We start from the raw sequence: 21461 nt of genomic DNA on the forward strand, positions 1-21461 counted from the left end.
TCAAACGTGAGTCTAGATGTTCCTATGAGGGTTTTTGGGGTTTTTTTTCTAAGTAGGCTTCATACCCATTGTGGAGTCCAACATGGGGCTTGATTTCAGCACCCTGGCTCAAGACCTGAGCTGAGATCAAGAGTCTGATGCTTAACCCCTGACCTGTGCCCTGTTATGAGGCTTCCCTGTTATGAGGGTATTTTTGAGATGTGAGCAACATCTAAATCAGTAGACTGTGACTAAAGCAGATTACCCTCCATTCCATGATGAAGGTTGGCCCCATCCAATCAGCTGAAGGCCTTACAAAATAAAAAAGAATGAAGAAAGAATTCTGCATCCACAATGCCTTTCAACTCAAGATTGTAGTATCAATTCTTCCTTACTAGACTCTTGCCCTATGACATTCAGACCTGTCAGTCCCCCCAACTGTGTGGGCCAGAAACTAGGGTAGGACTTCTAAGTATTAAGTCTGGCTACATGTTGATATGTCATTAAAATGAGGATGTTTTTATTTTTTAACTAGAAATCTAACAATGTAGGATCTCCCCAGGAGTTATATGCAATGCTGTACCTCAGAAGAGGCTCCCAAAGACAATAGGAAAGTTTTTCTCTGCCATATAGTATTTATGATATTATTCACGCAGAGGTTGGGTCAAAGAGCATACTCTTTTTGAGTCTGTTCATAGTTTCTGCTGAGACTATTTAAGGAAAATATGAGCTCCATACATTAACTGTCAGTTTTGTCCCAAATATATTATACTTACATTTTAAGGAATAAGTTCTTACTCTAGAAAAATGAACACTTATTAAAATGTGGTATAGTGAAAAGAGCTTGAGCCTTGAATTCAGAGCAATCTGGATTGAAATTCCAGTTCACCATTTCCCTGCCATGTAATCTTGGGCACGATGTCTAACTTCTGTGAATCTAGGTACCCACATGATGTTAAAACTTTTGGTTTCATTTTTTTGGGGACTCAGTGAGATAATATATGTACAATTCAGCTTAGACACAAAATGGCCTCCTCACTTCAACTAAAATTTTAACCCCCAAACATGATCTAGCCTTCTACATTCTTTATGTTTTTCTTCATTGCATTTCTTATTTATCTACTTTATTATCTGTCTCTTTGACTACATTGAATGTAAAATGGTGCAGCCACTTTGGAAAGAATTTGGCACTTCCACAAATAGTTAAACATAGGATTAATTTATGACACAGAAATTCTACTCCTAGGTATATGCCCAAGAAAAATCAAAACATGTGGGGGCACCTGGGTGGCTCAGTCAGTTAAGTGTCTGACTTTGGCTTGCGTCACAATCTTACAGTTCCTGAGTTCAAGCCCCACGTCGGGCTCTGTGCTGCTTCACATTCTGTGTCTCCCTCTGTCTCTGTTCCTCCCCCACTTGCACTCTGTCTCTCTCTCAAAAATAAATAAAAGATTTTAAAAAAGAAAGAAAGAAAAACGTGTCCACAAAAAAATTTGCACGTGTTTTCTGCAGCATTTTTTAGAATAGTAAAAAAATAGTAAAAAATAGTATAATTTGGGTGCAAGCAACCCAAATGTCCATCAGTTGATGTATGACTAAACAAAATATTGCATATCCACACAATGGAATATTAACCAGCAATAAAAATGACTGAAGTAATGGACACCTGGGTGGCTCAGTCGGTTAAGCGTCCGACTTCAGCTCAGGTCATGATCTCATGGTTCATGGGTTCAAGCCCCACGTCGGGCTCTTCACTGACAGTGTGAAGCCTGCTTGGGATGCTCTGCCCTCCTTTCTGTCTGTCCCTACCCTGTGCATGCTGTCTCTCTCTCTCTCTCTCAAAAGTAAACATTAAAGAAATGAATGAAATATGATACATGCTACAATACGAATTAGCCTTGAAAACATTATGCCACACGTATTAGAAAGAGTCAAATGAAAACACAGATGACACCAGATGCTGGCGAGAATGTGGAGCAAGAGTGACTCTCCTTCATTTGCTGGTGGGAGTGCAAAATGGTACGGCCACTTTGGAAGACAGTCAGGTAGGTGCTTACAAAAGTAAATATACTCTTTTCATATGATCCAGTCATCATGCCCCTTGGTATTTGCCCAAAAGAGTCGAAAACATGTTCACACATGGACATGTTTTATTTATTTTTTTAAAAAATGTTTATTTATTTTTGAGAGAGAGACAGAGCATGAGTGGGGGAGGGGCAGAGAGAGAGGGAGACACAGAATCCGAAGCAGGCTCCAGGCTCCGAGCTGTCAGCACAGAGCTCAATGTGGGGCTCGAACTCACAAACCGTGAGATCATGACCTGAGCTGAAGTCGGACGCTTCACCGACTGAGCCACCCAGGCGCCCCTATAGCAGCTTTACTAAGAACTGCTAGGACTTGTAAGCAACCAAGATGTTCTTCAGTGGTGAATGACAGATAAACTGTGTTACACCCAGACAATGGAATATTATTCAGCAAGTAAAAGAAATGAGCTCTCAAGTCATGAGAAGACATAGAAGAAACTTAAATGCATATTACTAAAAGTGAAAGAAACCAATCTGAAAAGCCTATGTGCTATAGGATTCCAGGTATCTGATATTCTTTTTATTATTGTTATTTTTTTTAGAGAGAGAGGCAGAGTGAGTGGGGAAGAGGGGCAGAGAGAGAGAATCTTAAGCAGGCTCATGCTCAGTACAGAGCCTGACACGGAGCCCGATCCCGCCATCTTGGGATCATGACCTGAGCTGAAATCAAGAGTCAGATGATCAACCAACTGGGCCACCTTGGCACTCTTGTATGGCATTCTTGAAAAAGCAAAACTATGAAGACAATAAAAAGGTAAATGATTGCCAGTGGCCGAGGTGGGGAGAAGGATGAATAGGTCCAGCACAGAGGATTTTTAGGGTGCTGAATATACTATGTAGGATACTATGATGGATCCGTGTCTTCATACATTTGTCTAGACCCATAGACTGTACAACATCAAGTTTACCAGTTGTAAACTATGAGCTTTGAATGAAAAATGGCATGTCAGTGTAGGTTCATCAGTGGTAACAAATGTACCATCCTGGTGGCAGATGTTGATAACAGGGAAGGCTAGGCAGGTGGGTGAAAGGGGGTTATGGGAAATCTCTGTAGCTCCCTTTCAATTTTGCCATGAACCTAAAACTGTGCTGAAACAATAAAGGTCTTCAAAAATTTATGCTACGTGAAACAAGCCAAGCACAAAAGGCCACATATTTGATAATTCCAATTATATGAAGAGTCTAGAATGGGAAAATCCATAGAGACATAAAATAGATTAGTGGTTGCTTAGGTCTTGCGGGGAATGAGGTAACTAAAGGGTTTGGGGTTTCTTTTGGGAATAATGAAAAAGTTCCAAAATGGACTGTGGTGATGGTTGCACATATCCGTGGATGAATGATAAGTTTTAAATTGGTGAACTATATGCTGTATGAATTGTGTCTAAATAAAGCTGTTAATAAAAACTATATGTCCCCTTGCTGATTTCATTGCAATAAAATGTAAAATAAGGTTACAATGTACATTCTCTTTTCTGTATGACTTAGGACTTGGTTACTCTTGAAGAAGACTAATTAAACTTTCAAAAATGTCTTGATGGTTTAATGGATCAGATAAGTTGATTCTTCCACAAAATATTTATGATCACAAAAATATAAACGTATGTGTCTGACTAAATTAAATTGTAATAAGTACTATCTTTTAAACGGATCATGTCTTGTAAACACCAGACAATACTGCAATTCATTTTGAATGATTTCATTTTCTGCAAACTTTTAAAGACCATCTGTTCAAATTTTAATATCAATAGCAATTCTATTACTCCACACTGTTTCAACTTGAGTATTCTTTCCAAGATCCTTAGGGCTTGGACGAATATTAAATTAACTTATGGATAAACTTCAGTTGTCTGAAGTCTTTGGTTATCTGGATACTTCTAAAGAGAGTAAAAGTTAGAAAGACAGAAATTACAAAAGCAGTATAAACAAGTAATAGGTATTTTGTCTTGGTAAAGGTGTGAATTATGATGACAAATGTGATATCGTACATTCACAGTCTTATATAAATCAGTGACACAGTTAATATGTCTGAATGCCAAAATTTAAGCTTTAAAATCCTCATCTCATTTATATGGATTTGTGTATGTTTAAACCCACTTGGAGAGTTATATTAGAAATGGGAAAACCGGGAATCTTGTGAATAATTAAGACGAAAATAGAATTAAGTGACGGGGAAATGGTCCTTGAATATTCAGTCTGTTCCCTAAAAAAAAAAAAAAAAAAAAAAAAAAAAAATGCTATGTCTTATTTGGTGGCTTTTATGGAGAACAGACCTTCTTATCTCATAGACAGAGCACTTCCGGAGAGGCTCATAAATCTTCGTCGTTTCGTGCTGACTTCTTGGTTCACTTTTTGACTAAAATCTCTTATTTCTGAAAAAAAGGTTAAAATGTATCACTTGTTACTTATTGTTTGATTTACTCGTTCCTTCTGATTATTTGTGTGGCTAAAATTCCAGTAATTTTTTTGTCTTAAATACCTATAATGTATATACTAATGCTATACAATGTTTCTTTTTTTTTTTTTTTTAAGTTTATTGTGAGAGAGAGCATGTGCGTGAGAGAGGGGCAGAGAGAGAATCCGCGCTGACAGTGCAGAGCCTGATATGGGGCTCGAACTCACAAACTGTGCGATCATGACCTAAGTGGAAATGAAGAGTCAGATGCTTGACCGACTGAGACACATAGGCGTTTCCTAAAATGTTTCTTGATAATTATTCTGGATATTGAATTTCTCAAATCTAGGCTCCGATTATTGCATAATGAAATGTTAAGGCATTATTTTGTCTAAGGGTGTTATTTTGTCTTTCGGGGCAAAGAGAACTACACTGTGCTAACTCACAGCATTCTGAGGTCCCGTATTCTGACTTTGGAATAGATATATGTCATTTATTTAAGGAACAAAGTGCTTTATTAAAAAAAAAAACAGGTCTTGGTCTGGTCCTGAATAAAGATGCTATTTTGTCTATTTTGGGGGTTTCTCAAGAGGCTTCTAGGACATGCCAAATATTTGTTCCAGGAATTTATAAAATGCATACTACTATAAATGATTAAGAATATGTGTTATATGTGAATATGTGGAGCGTGCACAGATATATTGGTAATTAGCTCTACATGACAGTGAGAGCCATCCTGTTGCCAATTTCACATTATGGGACAAAGAAATGCTCTCAAATAAAAAACACATTACCTCTATAGATTAATTATATGCAAGTAAAATATTATGGATGTAAATATATTCTTTTAAAAAAATGTTTACTGATTTATTTTGAGAGAGAGTGAGAGAGCGTGTGTGCAAGTGGGAGAGGGGCAGAGAGAGAGAATTTCAAGCAGGCTCCTTGCTGTTAGTGCAGAGCTGGATGTGGGGCTCGATCCCACCAACTGTGAGATCATGACCTGAGCTGAAACCAGGAGCTGGATGCTTAACAGACTGAGCCACCCAGAGACCCTGAATGTAAATATATTTGTATTTTCAGGAGACCTGTAGTCATATATATTAAAAGAAATTCCACTTTTTTCATTCTAATGACTCTGGAGAATATTAACATATTCTATAATATTAATTAATAGTTGATAATACTAGCTATTGCCCGGAGCCATTCAGTTGTGTCATCAATAAATAGTTCCTGCTTTTCCGTTCTCGTTGCCTAAAATCTCCTGCTACAAACCATGGATCAGAGATTCTAGGCAAAACTTCAAGAGATCTTCAGGAAAGAACTCTTGGCTATTTGAGTCCACAGGAAAAGAGTCATGGATCCAGACTTGCACAAAAAAGCTGGCTTCATTATTACAAAGATACACCTGTCAGACTTCACAAAGATTGACCTACAACTTCCATAACCATCAACCAGAAACACTCAACCTCATAGAAGTAGGCTCTTGAACTAAGATTACCACACAAGATTTAATCACCTAGGGCTAAAACAACCAATTTCATTATGATTGATATTTTATTTATAGTAAGCACATTCAAATTTTTTTTTCTTCTTAATAACACATTAATAGCCTTAGGAACCATTTCCTACAAATCCTATCACTAATGATTGGTGAGATGTTTTCCACTACCACTCTTTGAGCTAATATGAATAGGAACTCAATCAGTGAAATTTATTAAGTGCCTCTTTGCACATGATATTTTTCTTTTCCTTTTTAAAAATTTTTAATTTTATTTTTTGAGAGAAAGACACACACAGAGCACAAGTGGGGAGGTGGCAGAGAGAGAGGGATACACAGAATTTGAAGCAGGTTCCAGGCTCTGAGTTGTCAGCACAGAGTCTGATATGGGGCTTGAACCCATGAACCGTGAGATCATGACCTGAGCAGAAGTTGGACGCTTAACTGACTGAGCCACCCAGGTGCCCCTGTTCTGCTCGTTTAAATAAGGAAACTATGATTGTTAATTTTATGTGTAAAATTGGCTAAGCTATAGTACCCATTTATTCAAACAGTAATCTATGTGCTGCTGTGAAGATATTTTGAACATGTGATTACTATCTACAATCACTTGACTTTGAGTAAAGGAAATTATGCTTGATAGTATGATAGGCCTCATTTAATCAGTTGAAGACCTTAAGAGCAAAATCTGAGGTTTCCCAGGAAGAAGAAATTCTGCCTCAAGATTGCAGTATCAGCTCCTGTCTGAGTTACAAGCAGGTCTGGCTGCCCTACAAATTCTAGACTTGCCAGTCCCCCTAATCATGTGAGCCAATTTCTTAAAATGGATTTCTTTGTATCCATATCTATCTTCTTTCCATCCATCCATCCATCCATCCATCCAACCATCCATCCAATCATCCATTCTATTGGTTTTATTTCTCTGGAAAACCCTGACTGATCCAAGAATGGATTTGTATAGAAGTTAGCTAAAATTAGAAGTACTGTCCATGCCTGGAGAAAAGAGGTTTTCTCTACGGAAAGCTGACTAAAGCCATTTAAAAATCAAATCTATTAACTTGATCCCATAGGACCACCATGTCGTACAATAAGGACCCAAAGTGATAAGACTACACCAAGGCCTTTTTCAAAAATAAATAAATAAATAAAGCTTTTTGTTCTTTAAATAAATTATATGTATATATTGGTTTCAAGGTCAGAATATGAGATCTCAAAACGCCTTGAGTTAGAACAGTGGAGCTCTCTTTGCCCCAAATGTTCAGCTTAATTGCCGACCGGACATCTTATCCAGTGAGAGATGAGGCTGTTTGATGTATCACCTGCCAAGGAGTGAACCTTATTTTCCATATCAGACCCCTCTTCCAATATTGAATGCTCCAGAGAAACAAGGATTCCAAAGTCAGCAAGACAGTATATAAAAAATGCATTTGTTTTAAAAGCATAACCATACGGAGCGCCTGGGTGGCTCAGTTGGTTACGCAGCTGACTTCAGCTCAGGTCATGGTCTCACCGTCCGTGAGTTCGAGCTCCACGTTGGGCTCTCTGCTAACAGCTCGAGCCTGGGGCCTGCTTCAGAATCTGTGTTTCCCTCTCTCTTGGCCCCTCCCCCGTTCACACTCTGTCTCTCTCTCTCTTTCTCAAAAATTACACATTAAAAAATTTAAAATCATAACTGTACATGACCACAATACAAGTTTGTCTTCTTTAGGAGACCACATTCATTTTTGCTGCAACCACCAACCCCCGTTAAAACGCTATTTCCTCTGTTCTCAGTGGAAGAAGTTTTTTCAAATTCATATTCATGTGTATTCAAAGCCTTCATATAAAAAAATATCTAGAAACCTTTTCTCACAACAGTGCTGTGCAGTTAGTTAATTCCACGAAATACACAAAAGAAAGGGAGCAATGGGAGTTTGAATGACTTACCCAGTTTCAAAGGATTTCTACCTCTCAGAGCTCCTCTCAGTACCAAGTAGAACAAGACTTCATTTCTAGCCTGTTGCTTTCTTTCTGTTCTTATTTGCATTTAACACACTTATGTTCAATGGGGCACCTGGGTGGGCTCTGTTGGTTGAGACTCCGACTTTGGCTCAGCTCGTTTTCTCAAGGTTTGTGAGTTTGAGCCCCACGTGGGGCTCTCTGCTGTCGGCGCAGAGCCCGCTTTCCAGTCCTCTGTCTCCCTCTCTCTTCCCCTTGCTCCTTCTCTCTCTCAAAAATAAACAGACATAAAAAAAATACAAATGTTCAAGCAGTGAATAAAAGTTTAGAAGACAATTAGCATGTTCATTTGCTAATGTGCTTCCCATCGAGTCATTTCCATATCTGTATAAGCATTTTTTTAAGTTTATTTATTCATTTTGAGAGAGATAGAAACAGCACCAGTGGGGGACAGGCAGAGAGAGGGAGAGAGAGAGAATCTGTTGGTGCAGAGCCCAATGTGGGTCTGGAACTCACAAATTGTGAGATCATGACCTGAGCCGAAACCAAGAGTCAGACGCTTAACCAACTGAGCCACCCAGGTGCCCCAATCTGTATGAACATTTTGAAACAAAATCAGAGAAATGGCTTCTCTGCTTTACCATTCCCTAGGTTTTGATGCCTTGAACATCAACCACAGAAGTTTCTCTATTTAGAACATACTTTATCCTTTCCAAGGTATACAAATGCTACATTAAACATTCTACATCCTATCATAAGAAAAAAATCACTAAATCAAATACATGAATAAAAGCATGAATAAAAGCAAGTTGCCAACAATATTTATGTTAGTATATAATGGATATGTTGGTATGTGTATTTTTTTTAAGTAGGAAAAAATCTGGAAGAATACAGAAGAGTTATCAGTGGTTATCTCAAAGGAAGGTGCTAAAATTAAGGTTAAGGGTAAAAGAGAATTTCTTTTTCAATTCTACATCAAAAACAGTCGGGAGATAACTAATTAATACTCTTCAAAAGAGTCAAGGTCGCATGAAGGGTAAGGAAAGACCAAAATACTGTTCCAGATTGAGGGAGAGATAGGAGCAGTGGTAACTGAAGGTAACATGGTATTCTAGATTGAATCCTGAAACAGAAAAGACTTTAGTACAGTCTGTAGTTTAATTAATAGTATTGCAGTAAGGTTTATTTCTTAGTCGTGATTGAGTGCATCATGGTTATGTAAGATGTTTGAAGCCAGATGAAGGATAGAGGGGAATTCTCTGCAATTCTTATGTAAATACAAACTTATTTCAAATTAAAGACTTTCGTTCAAAAGGGAAAAGGGAGAGGGGGGCCTGGGTGGCTCTGTCAGTTAGCCTCCAGCTTTGGCTCAGGTCATGATCTCACTGTTCGTGAGTTCGATCCCAGTGTCAGGCTCTGTGCTGCCAGCCTGCTTTGGATTCTGTGTGTGTGTCTCTCTCTCTGCCCCTCCCCTGCTCACAGTCTGTCTCTCTCTCTTTCAAAAATAAATAAACACTTAAAAAAGTGTCTTCTTTAAGGGAAAAGGGGGAGCTCGTAAAAAACCACACCTTCCGAATCCCACCTCATACTTAATGAATCAGATCAAGCATGGAAGTCTGCACATTGAATATGCTCCTGGGTAATCGTGTTGCATGCCAGAGTTTTGAGAACCCCTGTTCCGTGTACTTTGAAAATTGTTTTAAACACTGAGAACCACATTTGAAAAAAAAACTCACAAGAACGTATTTATGCATTACTTGTACAACTAACAAGAATAGTAGAACAATGTAAGTGAGTGGTTCTCAATCTTGGCTGTAAGAGTCACCTGAGGAGGGGGCGCCTGGCTGGCTCAGTTGGTCGAGCGTGTGACTGATGATCTTGAGGTCATGAGTTCAAGCCCCATATGAAGTGTGGAGCCTACTTAAAAAAAAAACAAGGCCAAGAATCACCTGAGGGGTTTAAAAACAACAACAACAACACCCCAATGAACAGGGCACACCCCAAATCAATCATGTCAGAATCTCTGGGATGGGACCCAGGCATGAGTAGTGTTAAACGTTCTCCAGGTGATTCTTTTTTATGTTTATGTATTCATTTTTGAGAAAGAGAGAGAGAGGAAGAGCGTGGAAAGGGGACGGGCAGAGAGAGAGGGACACGGAGAATCCCAAGCAGGCTTTGCTCTGTCAATCAATGCAGAGCTCGAGGTGGGGCGCAATCTCAAGACTGTGTGATCATGACCTGAGAAGCTGCAACCAAGAGTCAGAGGCTTAATGACTAAGCCACCCAGGCGCCCCTCCCTAGGAGATTCTAATATGAAGTCAAGAGTAATAACCACTGACTTAAACATTCAAATCCAAACAAAGGACAAAGGCAAGAAGAAAATTTAGCCCACATAGTTGGCAGAACTTATCTTAAAGAAATGGGAGATACTTTTTTTTTTTTTTACTTCTTACTGCACTTAAAAAAAAAAAAAAAAAAAAAAAAAAAAAAACTTCCCCAATTCTCAGTTTCTTGTGCATTACTTTATATTCAGAAAAAGATTATTTTTTAAAAAAATGATTCCTTGTTCATAACAAAAAGAAAGTTCTCTCAGTTTCCATAAAGGCTTCCATTCTGTTGAGGCCAAGGACAAAGCACTAACGAGTCTTCTAAAGATTGGTTGGTGGAGGCATCTGCTCGGTAATTCTAGAAGGACAAAATTGCCCAACCCACCTATTTACACGACTGCAGCAGAAATACTCATGAATTAACTTAATCCAACACTACATCTGTCCCAGCCGGGTGACTGGACCAAGAGTTGGCATCTGACTCAAGGTATCTTTAAGAAAACCTCCCTGGGATTTTTGGCATATGAGAGAAAATATAGCTAATCTCTCTTTGGGAGCCTGAACCATCAGATATTAAACTTGCTGAAATAAATTGAGTACTTTGCTTTTTGCCAGTTACTGCTAAGTACAATAATACATCCATGTTCCCTTTGGCGTATGAAGATCAGAGAATTATGAAGTATGTATCCCATAAATTCATTGTCAACAGAGATTCCCTTCTGGGCAAGAGAGTAGAAGTGGAGGCTGAGGAGAATAAATTTCTTTCTTTTTTTTTCTTATTTTGTATATGTATTTCAATGTTTTTTAGAAAATTTTCAAAGACATCGGATCAGTGTGCTGCTGAAATAATTAAAACTCCATGAGGGTCAGTGACTTTGATCATTATACTTCCTGGAATTCTATTGGAAGCTTTGAAATGTTGCCCACAAAAAGACAACGGCCTTCATTTGTTACAGAAATCCTTTTCTTGAAATCATTACAACTTAGAGTTGATGAAAAGAAGCTCAGAAGGAGAAGAGACATTAAAGTTGGGGTGCTTTACATCTGGCTGGCTCTGCTGGAAGAGCATGTGACCTTGATCTCAGGGTCGTGAGTTCAAGGTTCACACTGGGTCTAGAGATTACTAAAAAAATAAGAAAGAAAGAAAGAAAGAAAGAAAGAAAGAAAGAAAGAAAGAAAGAAAGAAAGAAAGAAAGAAAGAAAGAAAGGGGAAGGGAAGGGAAGGGAAGGGAAGGGAAGGGAAGGGAAGGGAAGGGAAGGGAAGGGAAGGGAAGGGAAGGGAAGGGAAGGGAAAGGAAGATGCTTTAGGGAGATTTTCTCATTCTGTGGTCCAATGACTCCCAAGGATATATACAGACAGAATTCACGGAGTCCATAAACCTGGACGGGAATAACTGTCCCTTTATTTTCACTAACACCTATCTGAAATTAGAATCTCCTTCAGTTAAGAGTGTAGACAGCAAACCACAGTACTAGACAAGAGAGTCTGTATCTCCAGTGGGAATCACAGATCTATTCATACCCATTACACTTGTTGCAGTATCTCAAAATACTATTACTGTCCATCGCTACTTCAAAATGAGAGTAGGTCATGGGCCTGCTAGACTGTAATTAATAAGTTAATAAAGAAGCATGTATTATCATATTACAAATTTGACTTAATATTTGAGTATCTATTTATTAGTGATTGTTTTTATTTGTAGCTTTCTGGGTGGTGTTTTTAATGCATTTAAAACATTATTCTTGTTTGTTTGTTTGTTTGACTATAGCTGACACACGATGTGACATGAGTTTCAGGTGTACAACATTGCAACTGGACGATATGCTGTGCTCACAAGTGTAGCCACCACCTGTCACCATTCAATGTTATTACAATACCATTGACCATATTCCCTGTGCTGCGCCTTTAATTCCCATGACTTATTCATTCCATAACTGGAAGCCTGTATCTCATGCTCCCCTTCACTTATTTTGCCCATTCCCTGACCCCCCGTCCCCCCGTCTCTCCTTCCCTCTGGAAACCATCAGTTTATTCTCTGAATGCATGGTTCTATTTCTCCTTTTCATTTGTTTGTTACAACAGTATTCTTAAAAGGGGTGTGTAGGCATCACCAGATGTCCAGAGAGGTTCATGGCACAAAATAAGCTAAGAAGCCCTGCCTTAGAGCAAAACGAAACTAAACAATCATTTAACAAATAAAAGCAATAACGGTCTTTTAGTCTCACTAAAAGAAAAGAGATGCACATCAAACAAATCTTTTTCATTTTGCAGAGACCTGGAACAAAGGAAAGAATTTTACCACAGTCGTCTGGAGATACACCATCTTCGTAAAGCTCTGGAAAGATCTCTGGTTTAGAAAGGGGACCTAAGGGAAAACCAATTTCAACAACAAGGCTGGTATTTTTCCTTTTAATCCAGCAAGCACTATTGGACAAATTTTTGATTTATGATGCTTCTGTTCTTTCAAACCATGGAGAGGATGCTTTGCAATTCCAGTTGGATTTTTCCAAACAATGGACTCAAACCCCATCTTATCTTTCTGAATCTTAAAAAGGGGAACCAGGATCCACACGGCCAAAGTGATGTGACAGGTACAAGTACTCAGTTTGGGAGTTCAAGCAAGATCATTGCCTGGAATCACCGTGTTGAGGTTTATGGCCACGTCACAGCTCGCATGAAAGATCTGTAGAGGGACAATGTTAGAGGACCCAGTAGTAAGTCATTAGCACCTGTATGTCAGTACATCTCTTTGGCTTGAAAGAGTTCATGGAAGGATGGCAGCGAGGGAAATCAAGGACAACAGAATTTGGGGAGAGGATATTGGAGGAGGAAGGTGGGGAGAAGCGGCAATATCATGTGATGCCCTCAGTGTCCCCAGAGCACATTGTGCAATCGCTTTGCCTGCCCCTCAAGTAGGACACATGGTCTGTTCTTATGCTGAGTTGCACAATGAGAGATTGCAACACTTTGTTTTTACCTTCTCCAGGAGGACGCTGTGTATGATGGCAAGAGCCCCAGGCCCCACCAAAGACTCTCAGAGTGTGCCCTGTAGACAGAAAGCACCATCTGGGAAACTTAGAAATTCAGATTCTCAGACCCAAACCTAGATCTACCGAATTGGACTCTCTGGGCTGGGGGCCCAGACGTCTGTATATTAATAAGGCTTCCAGGTGATTTTTAGACACACCAAGCTTTGGGAAGCCCTGGCCTAGGCAAGAAGATGCCGCTGCATCACCTGGAAGCAGCAGTGTGATGTGGGTGTTTATTAAGTGGCCGCAGCTCTACAAGGCCATGTTCTCACTGGACACCAAACCCATGTTCTCACTGGACACAGGCCAAGGGGGGAAAATCCATTCGTTTTTCTTGAGCTGGCCCATACTACATTCATGCCAATGAGTTTGCAAAACACGACACACCCCCACTGTGACTAACTGTTTTGAAACTGTGGGCAGGAGGAAAGGTTGAGCAGTTCAGAGAATTAAGGCAGAACAAGTTGTTTGCAAAGTCTGAAACCTTTTTCTGCTCATTCGACTGGCTTCCTATAATATGTTGAGAGTCGGGACTGGCTATCACTCATGCTTTTTTTTTTTTTTTTTTTTAATTATTTTTATTATTTTTATTTTTTTTATTCTTTAATATATGAAATTTACTGTCAAATTGGTTTCCATACAACACCCAGTGCTCATCCCAAAAGGTGCCCTCCTCAATACCCATCACCCACCCTCCCCTCCCTCCCACCCCCCATCAACCCTCAGTTTGTTCTCAGTTTTTAACAGTCTCTTATGCTTTGGCTCTCTCCCACTCTAACCTCTTTTTTTTTTTTTTTTCCTTCCCCTCCCCCATGGGTTTCTGTTATGTTTCTCAGGATCCACATAAGAGTGAAACCATATGGTATCTGTCTTTCTCTGTATGGCTTATTTCACTTAGCATCACACTCTCCAGTTCCATCCATGTTGCTACAAAAGGCCATATTTCATTTTTTCTCATTGCCACGTAGTATTCCATTGTGTATATAAACCACAATTTCTTTATCCATTCATCAGTTGATGGACATTTAGGCTCTTTCCATAATTTGGCTATTGTTGAGAGTGCCGCTATAAACATTGGGGTACAGGTGCCCCTATGCATCAGTACTCCTGTATCCCTTGGATAAATTCCTAGCAGTGCTATTGCTGGGTCATAGGGTAGGTCTATTTTTAATTTTCTGAGGAACCTCCACACTGCTTTCCAGAGCGGCTGCACCAATTTGCATTCCCACCAACAGTGCAAGAGGGTTCCTGTTTCTCCACATCCTCTCCAGCATCTATAGTCTCCTGATTTCTTCATTTTGGCCACTCTGACTGGCGTGAGGTGGTATCTGAGTGTGGTTTTGATTTGTATTTCCCTGATAAGGAGCGACGTTGAACATCTTTTCATGTGCCTGTTGGCCATCCGGATGTCTTCTTTAGAGAAGTGTCTATTCATGTTTTCTGCCCATTTCTTCACTGGGTTATTTGTTTTTCGGGTGTGGAGTTTGATGAGCTCTTTATAGATTTTGGATACTAGCCCTTTGTCCGATGTGTCATTTGCAAATATCTTTTCCCATTCCGTTGGTTGCCTTTTAGTTTTGTTGGTTGTTTCCTTTGCTGTGCAGAAGCTTTTTATCTTCATAAGGTCCCAGTAATTCACTTTTGCTTTTAATTCCCTTGCCTTTGGGGATATGCCGAGTAAGAGATTGCTACGGCTGAGGTCAGAGAGGTCTTTTCCTGCTTTCTCCTCTAAGGTTTTGATGGTTTCCTGTCTCACATTCAGGTCCTTTATCCATTTCGAGTTTATTTTTGTGAATGGTGTGAGAAAGTGGTCTAGTTTCAACCTTCTGCATGTTGCTGTCCAGTTCTCCCAGCACCATTTGTTAAAGAGACTGTCTTTTTTCCATTGGATGTTCTTTCCTGCTTTGTCAAAGATGAGTTGGCCATACGTTTGTGGGTCTAGTTCTGGGGTTTCTATTCTATTCCATTGGTCTGTGTGTCTGTTTTTATGCCAATACCATGCTGTCTTGATGGTGACAGCTTTGTAGTAGAGGCTAAAGTCTGGGATTGTGATGCCTCCTGCTTTGGTCTTCTTCTTCAAAATTACTTTGGCTATTCGGGGCCTTTTGTGGTTCCATATGAATTTTAGGATTGCTTGTTCTAGTTTCGAGAAGAATGCTGGTGCAATTTTGATTGGGATTGCATTGAATGTGTAGATAGCTTTGGGTAGTATTGACATTTTGACAATATTTATTCTTCCAATCCATGAGCAGGGAATGTCTTTCCATTTCTTTATATCTTCTTCAATTTCCTTCATAAGCTTTCTATAGTTTTCAGCATACAGATCTTTTACATCTTTGGTTAGATTTATTCCTAGGTATTTTATGCTTCTTGGTGCAATTGTGAATGGGATCAGTTTCTTCATTTGTCTTTCTGTTGCTTCATTGTTAGTGTATAAGAATGCAACTGATTTCTGCACATTGATTTTGTATCCTGCAACTTTGCTGAATTCATGTATCAGTTCTAGCAGACTTTTGGTGGAGTCTATCGGATTTTCCATGTATAATATCATGTCATCTGCAAAAAGCGAAAGCTTGACTTCATCTTTGCCAATTTTGATGCCTTTGATTTCCTTTTGTTGTCTGATTGCTGATGCTAGAACTTCCAGCACTATATTAAACAACAGCGGTGACAGTGGGCATCCCTGTCGTGTTCCTGATCTCAGGGAAAAAGCTCTCAGTTTTTCCCCGTTGTCACTCATGCTTTTATGACCAGCAACTGGCTCAGGGCCTCGTTGGCTAAAGCTGCTCAGTGATTGCTTGAAAAATGAATAAGTGAGTGAATGAATGAATAAATGGAATTAAATGAACTTTTTGTCTTTACCTTTGTGCGTTAGTGTTATATTGCCCCCAAAACAAATTACCACTAATTTAGTGGCTCAAACAACAAAATGCATTATCTTACATTTCTCCATGTCAGAAGCCTAGCATGGGCCTCACTGGGCTGAAATCAAGGTGTCAATAGGACCACATTTCTTTCTGGAGGCTCCAGGGGACAATTCGTTCCCTGGATCCTGCGGGTTGTTGGCAGAATTCAGTTCTTTCTGGTTGTGGGACCATGCCCCCGTTTCCTGGCTGGCTGGCTGGCTGTCAGTTGAGGCCTCACCGAGGTTCTAGACGCAGCCTGGATTCCTTGGCTCATGGCTTCCTTCCTCCAGCTTCAAGCCAGCAATAGGGGGTCGAGTGCCTCTCAGGCACTGAATCTCTCCTCCTTATTCCACCACATCCTTCTGACTGACTCTTCTGCCTTCTTCTTCCGCTTTTAAGAACTTATATGGGTAGATGGGTATTACTCAGATAAACGAGGATAATTTCCCCATATCAAGGCTTATACTCTTCATCACATCTGCAAAATTCCTTCTCCCATGTCAGGTAACATACTTACGAATTCTAGAAATTAGGACATGTGCAGTTTTGGTGGACCATTATTCTGCCTACCACACTTTATTGGAAAACATATATTAAATGCATCTGGGGGTGCCTGGCTGGCCCAGTCGATAGAGCGTCCAACTCTTGATCTCAGCATCATGAGTTCAAGCCCCATGTTGGTTGTGGAACTTACTTTAAAAAAAGGGGGGGGGCATTTGAATCCCAGGAATTTGATGGGGAACAAGTATGATGTTCTTGCAGCATGCATTAGCACAAAGTGTAAACACCTAGAATTGGCCTTTTGTGAGATGAGGAGTTTAGAGAAATATGTAGCTCTCCATCAACACCATTTTTAACCACTCACTCCTGCACCCTCTCCCCTCCCCCTTCCATACAGTGTCAGACAGCGCCTGAGTTCTTAATCCTTCCTCCTCTCTCCTTTTCCTGAGTCCCAATCAAAACACAGCAGGAATAGTTAATGATTACTGACTGCTTTACTTGTATGCTGAGTATTTTCACAGAAACCATCTCATTGAATTATATGATCTCGATTAAGTGATTGTATTCTCATTTTACAAGAAGAGGAGGCTTAGAAAGTTTACCTTATTCAAGATAGTAGTAGAGCTTAGATTCTAGCACAAGCCCTTCTTTTTAATCGTGACAGACACAACCTCCTTGTGACATCCCATTTTCACATGTCATCCACTGTAAGAAATAAACAGCGAAGCTCATTCAAATTCAAATATTCATTTAGCAAAGCTATTTTTTCACTAGCTGATATACGAAGAAGTCTGTAAAAGTCAGGGTTCTCCAGAAAAACAGAACCTATAGGAGACAGATAGATAGAGGTAAAGAGAGAGAATTCATTATAGGAATGAGCTCGTGCAATTACGGTGTACAAGATGCACGATATGCAATCTGCAAACCGGAGAACCAGGAATACCAGTGGTGTCATTCAGTCCAAATCAAAGGCCTGAGATTCAGGGGGGCTGATGACACAAACCCCAGACAGAGTCTGAAGGCCTGCGCTCTGGAAGAACCAGGAGTGCCGATATGTGAGGGCAGCAGAAGATGAATGAATGTCCCAGCTCAAGCAAAACGAGCAAGTTTGCCCCTCGCCCACCATTTTGTTCTATCCAGTCCCTCAGTGGATTGGATGAGGCCTGCCCACACTGTTGAAGGCTCTCTTTACGCAGTCTTCCAACGCAAATGTGACTCTCTTCCCGAAACACCCTCACAGACACACCCAGATATAATGTTTCACCATCTGGGCATGCCTTAGCCCAGTCAAGTTGGGACTTTCATAGAAATTTCTCAAGCTGTAAAAACCCCAGTGGTAAAAATCCAGGCATCTTGTGATAGACCAGGAGAGGAAATCAAAATATCTGGTTTTCCTCAGTATGCAAACATTTATAAATCCTGGCAGAGTCAGAGTTTAGGAGAAAAGCACCAGACAATTCTTCTCCATCCTTTCTATGCCAGAAAGACAAAGTGCTAGTTGTACAGAGTTGTTAGGGAAAGGTCTCAAGAAACTGATGATTGCTATAGACCCAATACTGGTACAAAGTCCCTCACTTTGAGATTGCAATTCTATCCTTACCAGAATTGTATCCAAATTGGTCAAAATGCTCCCTCAAGGTGGGAGCCCACAAATAGGAAAGAGAACCTATTGGGTAATGAGTTGTTTTGCCCCTATTTTGAATATTTAACCATTCCTGTCTAGTTCCTTTTTAAAAATTTTTTTAAATGTTTTATTTATTTTTGAGAGAGAGAGAGAGAGAACAAGTGGGGGAGGGGCAGAGAGAGAGAGACAGAATCCACAAAGCAGGCTCCAGGCTCTGAGCTGTCAGCACAGAGCCCGATGTGAGGCTCGAACCTGTGAACCACAAGATCATGACTTGAGCTGAAGCTGGACGCTTAACCGACTGAGCCACCCAGGCACCCTCCTCTTTTTTTTTAAATGTTTTATTTATTTTTGAAAGAGAGCATTCGTGTCTAGTTCCATTAATTCAGTGACTCCTTATTCGTAAACATAGACTATTTTGCTGTTCGCAGACACCATGCTAGGAACAGAGGTAAAAGGAAGGAATACAAAGTTCAACCACAGATTGAGACACGCTCACCAGCCACTGAGCTCATAAGGATACAGTCTCATTTTTATTCTTATCCTGGATGCTACCTCGATCAAGAAACCCCCAAGGAAACATGGATTTATTTCTGAATATCTTGTTTGTTTGGAGGCCAAGTCTTGTCCCTGAGGTTCATTTTTTACAACTGTCCCATATGGGACAGGGAAGCTCACTCTGCCTTTGCTTCATCATGTTTTATTCAGGAAAAGGAACTATGTTCCCGGAGAAGAGGGAACAGACTAGTCTCAGCACTCTGCTCCTGCCCGCCACCAAAGACTGTTGACCCTTAGATTCCCCACTAGTTTTCCTGAAAGACGAGCAGGGATATCTAACTTTCCTGATACTTAAGACTTTTATTGAAGCCATAAATAACTACTTATTGTACCATGTGTTTACCATGTATATAATTTGCCAGGAACAATAATCCCATAGCTGTGGTGAGTGTTTGCAGTTTAAAAAAATTACTTTTTTTGCATTAGCAGCACTGACCCTGTGAAAAATAATATAGATGGGCTTTTCTTCATACATCTCTTCTCTTTCAGCACTGACTGACCTCTAAGAGACCAAGAGGACATAGGATGCTGTTGGATGCATTTTTTATAACTCCCAACTCCAAACTCCACCTGTTCTAGAATGTGTTTTTCCAGGATGCATTATGCTTCTGGAATTAGTATTGCTAATTTCAAGCCCCTGCTTCATAACACTTCCTGTCCTGTTTGCCTCTCTGTTCAGAACTTAGCTTACTAACTCGATAGATAAGGAGCCAGCTAAAGGGCAAGGTCATGTCTTATTTTTATCTGTATTCCTCGTGTCTAGGTTACTGCCTGGCTATACTAATAAACAATGCTGAAAACTACATCAATGATAATATCATCATAATAACGTACAGTTATATAGTGTTTACAGGGGTGCTAAGCAATTATTTACGCGATTTATAGAAACTAATTCATTTCCTCTCATGACAACTATATGAGACTGGCACTATTATCACACTCATTTTACAGATGAGTAAATTAAATCTGTGTGTTGAACTCATGGGGCAGCTGGGTAGCTCAGTTGGTTAAGTGTGGGACTTCAGCTCAGGTCATTATCTCGTGCTTTGTGGGTTCGAGCCCCGAGTCAGGCTCTCTGCTGGATTCTGTGTCTCCCTCTGTCTCTCTCTGTCCCTCCCCCACTCGCACTCTGTCTCTCTCTCCCTCAAAATAATAAATAAAAAATTTTAAAAATATTTTTAAAAATCTGTGTGTTGAACTCGTGAATGAAAGAAGGGAAAGTTATCACATCTTTGAGACAAACCCTCCAACAGTGGGAATATGGAGTCTAGAAAGTACTTGAGAGTGAGGGGATGGGAGAGTACATGTCTTCAATCCCTGCAGTGACATAGTGCTCAATCAGTTTTCCAGGGATTTCCCTTTATCCATGGTCTTGCTGCAGACAACTCTGCTCCATCATTTTTCTGATTTTAAGGAGGTCCAGGGGCCATGGAGGTTGTAAACGCATTAGCTCAGGTAAGTGTTGTGGAGAGCTTACAACCAGCAATCCAAGGACCCAAAGGGAAGCCACCCTAGCCAGCTCTCAGGGTCGGTGGGGCGGTGCTAGGCCAGCTTACTCCACTTGTCCACAGGGCCTCTGTATTAGTCCGCTCTGCTACTTAACAAATTACCACAAATTAGCGGCTTAAAACACACCCATGTATTACCTCATGGTTTTGGGGAGTCAGGAGCCTAGGAATGGCTTATCTGGATCTCACAAGACTAGAGTCAGAGCGTCGGGCAGCCTGCGTTCTCATCTGGAGGCCCGACAGGGGAAGACTCCGCCTCCCTACTCACTCCTCACTCAGGTGGTCGCAGAATTCAGTTCCTTGCAGCTGTAGGCCCGAGGGCCCGACTGTTTGCTGGCTGTTGGCTGGCACCTGCCCTCAGCCCCTTGCCACGTGGGCCTCCCACTAAAGTCCCATACCTCTTCCAAGTCAGTTCAGAATTTCTAGAGTGAGTATGCAAGCGAGATGAAATCTTGTATATCCTGCTATAACCCGTGAAGGGACATCCCATGATCTTTGTCACGTTCTACCGCTAGAGGTCACAGGTCCGACCCGCACCCAAGCCAAGGACCTGAGTAACAGAAGATGGGATTGTTGGGCACCACCTAACAGCCTGTTTGCTACGGGACCCTCTGGAAGGAGGTTCCATGAGGTTAGGCAGAACTGTTAAGGGCCCTGCACTCACCCAGCAGGTGAGCGGGTGGGATCAGGGGCCCTGTCCAACGTACCCATAGAGGCATCTTGAGTCTAAAACAGTGCCCCTTCCTTGATTCATGTCTGTCCATGAATGGCTGAGCGAATAACTTCTGGTATCACGCCTGTCGTAAACGGACTAAACATGATGGGCAGGCGTGAGGCTGCAAAACACGCTTGCCCTTAATGTGATGTGCAAAAGACGGTTCCTTGCCACTCTTCACTCCTAGTTAACTCATCTGTTTTCTGCGACAGAAAGTCTGGAAAGACATTGCTTAGAAAAGTGAGCCAGGAGATAAGGGAGGAGGACAAAGACCTGGTGTGAGGACACACTCTGTGGTGGACAGAACCCCAGTCTGCTCTCAGAGGGGACTGGCGCCCAGGTGCCTGGGGGGTTGTAGTCCACTCTGCTCTTCGGGAATTTTGGAGGTGCTGCAAAAAATG

At 40.7% G+C, this 21461-nt stretch overlaps 1 long non-coding RNA gene across 3 annotated transcripts in view; it reads right to left on the bottom strand.

Annotated features, from left to right (window-relative positions):
* Window positions 1–3663: 3663 nt before the first annotated feature.
* Window positions 3664–21461, bottom strand: part of LOC122216482 — an 82467-nt gene continuing 64669 nt past the window's right edge. For 2 of the 3 annotated variants that reach the window (XR_006200941.1, XR_006200925.1), the window contains one exon: window positions 4303–4432. This is a non-coding gene — a long non-coding RNA (uncharacterized LOC122216482). Of the gene's footprint in view, window positions 3938–4302; window positions 4433–21461 lie in introns of those variants that run through there. The other variant, XR_006200940.1, reaches the window with a different exon arrangement.

The sequence above is a fragment of the Panthera leo genome, chromosome A1, assembly GCF_018350215.1.
Source record: "Panthera leo isolate Ple1 chromosome A1, P.leo_Ple1_pat1.1, whole genome shotgun sequence".
NCBI lineage: Eukaryota > Metazoa > Chordata > Mammalia > Carnivora > Felidae > Panthera > Panthera leo.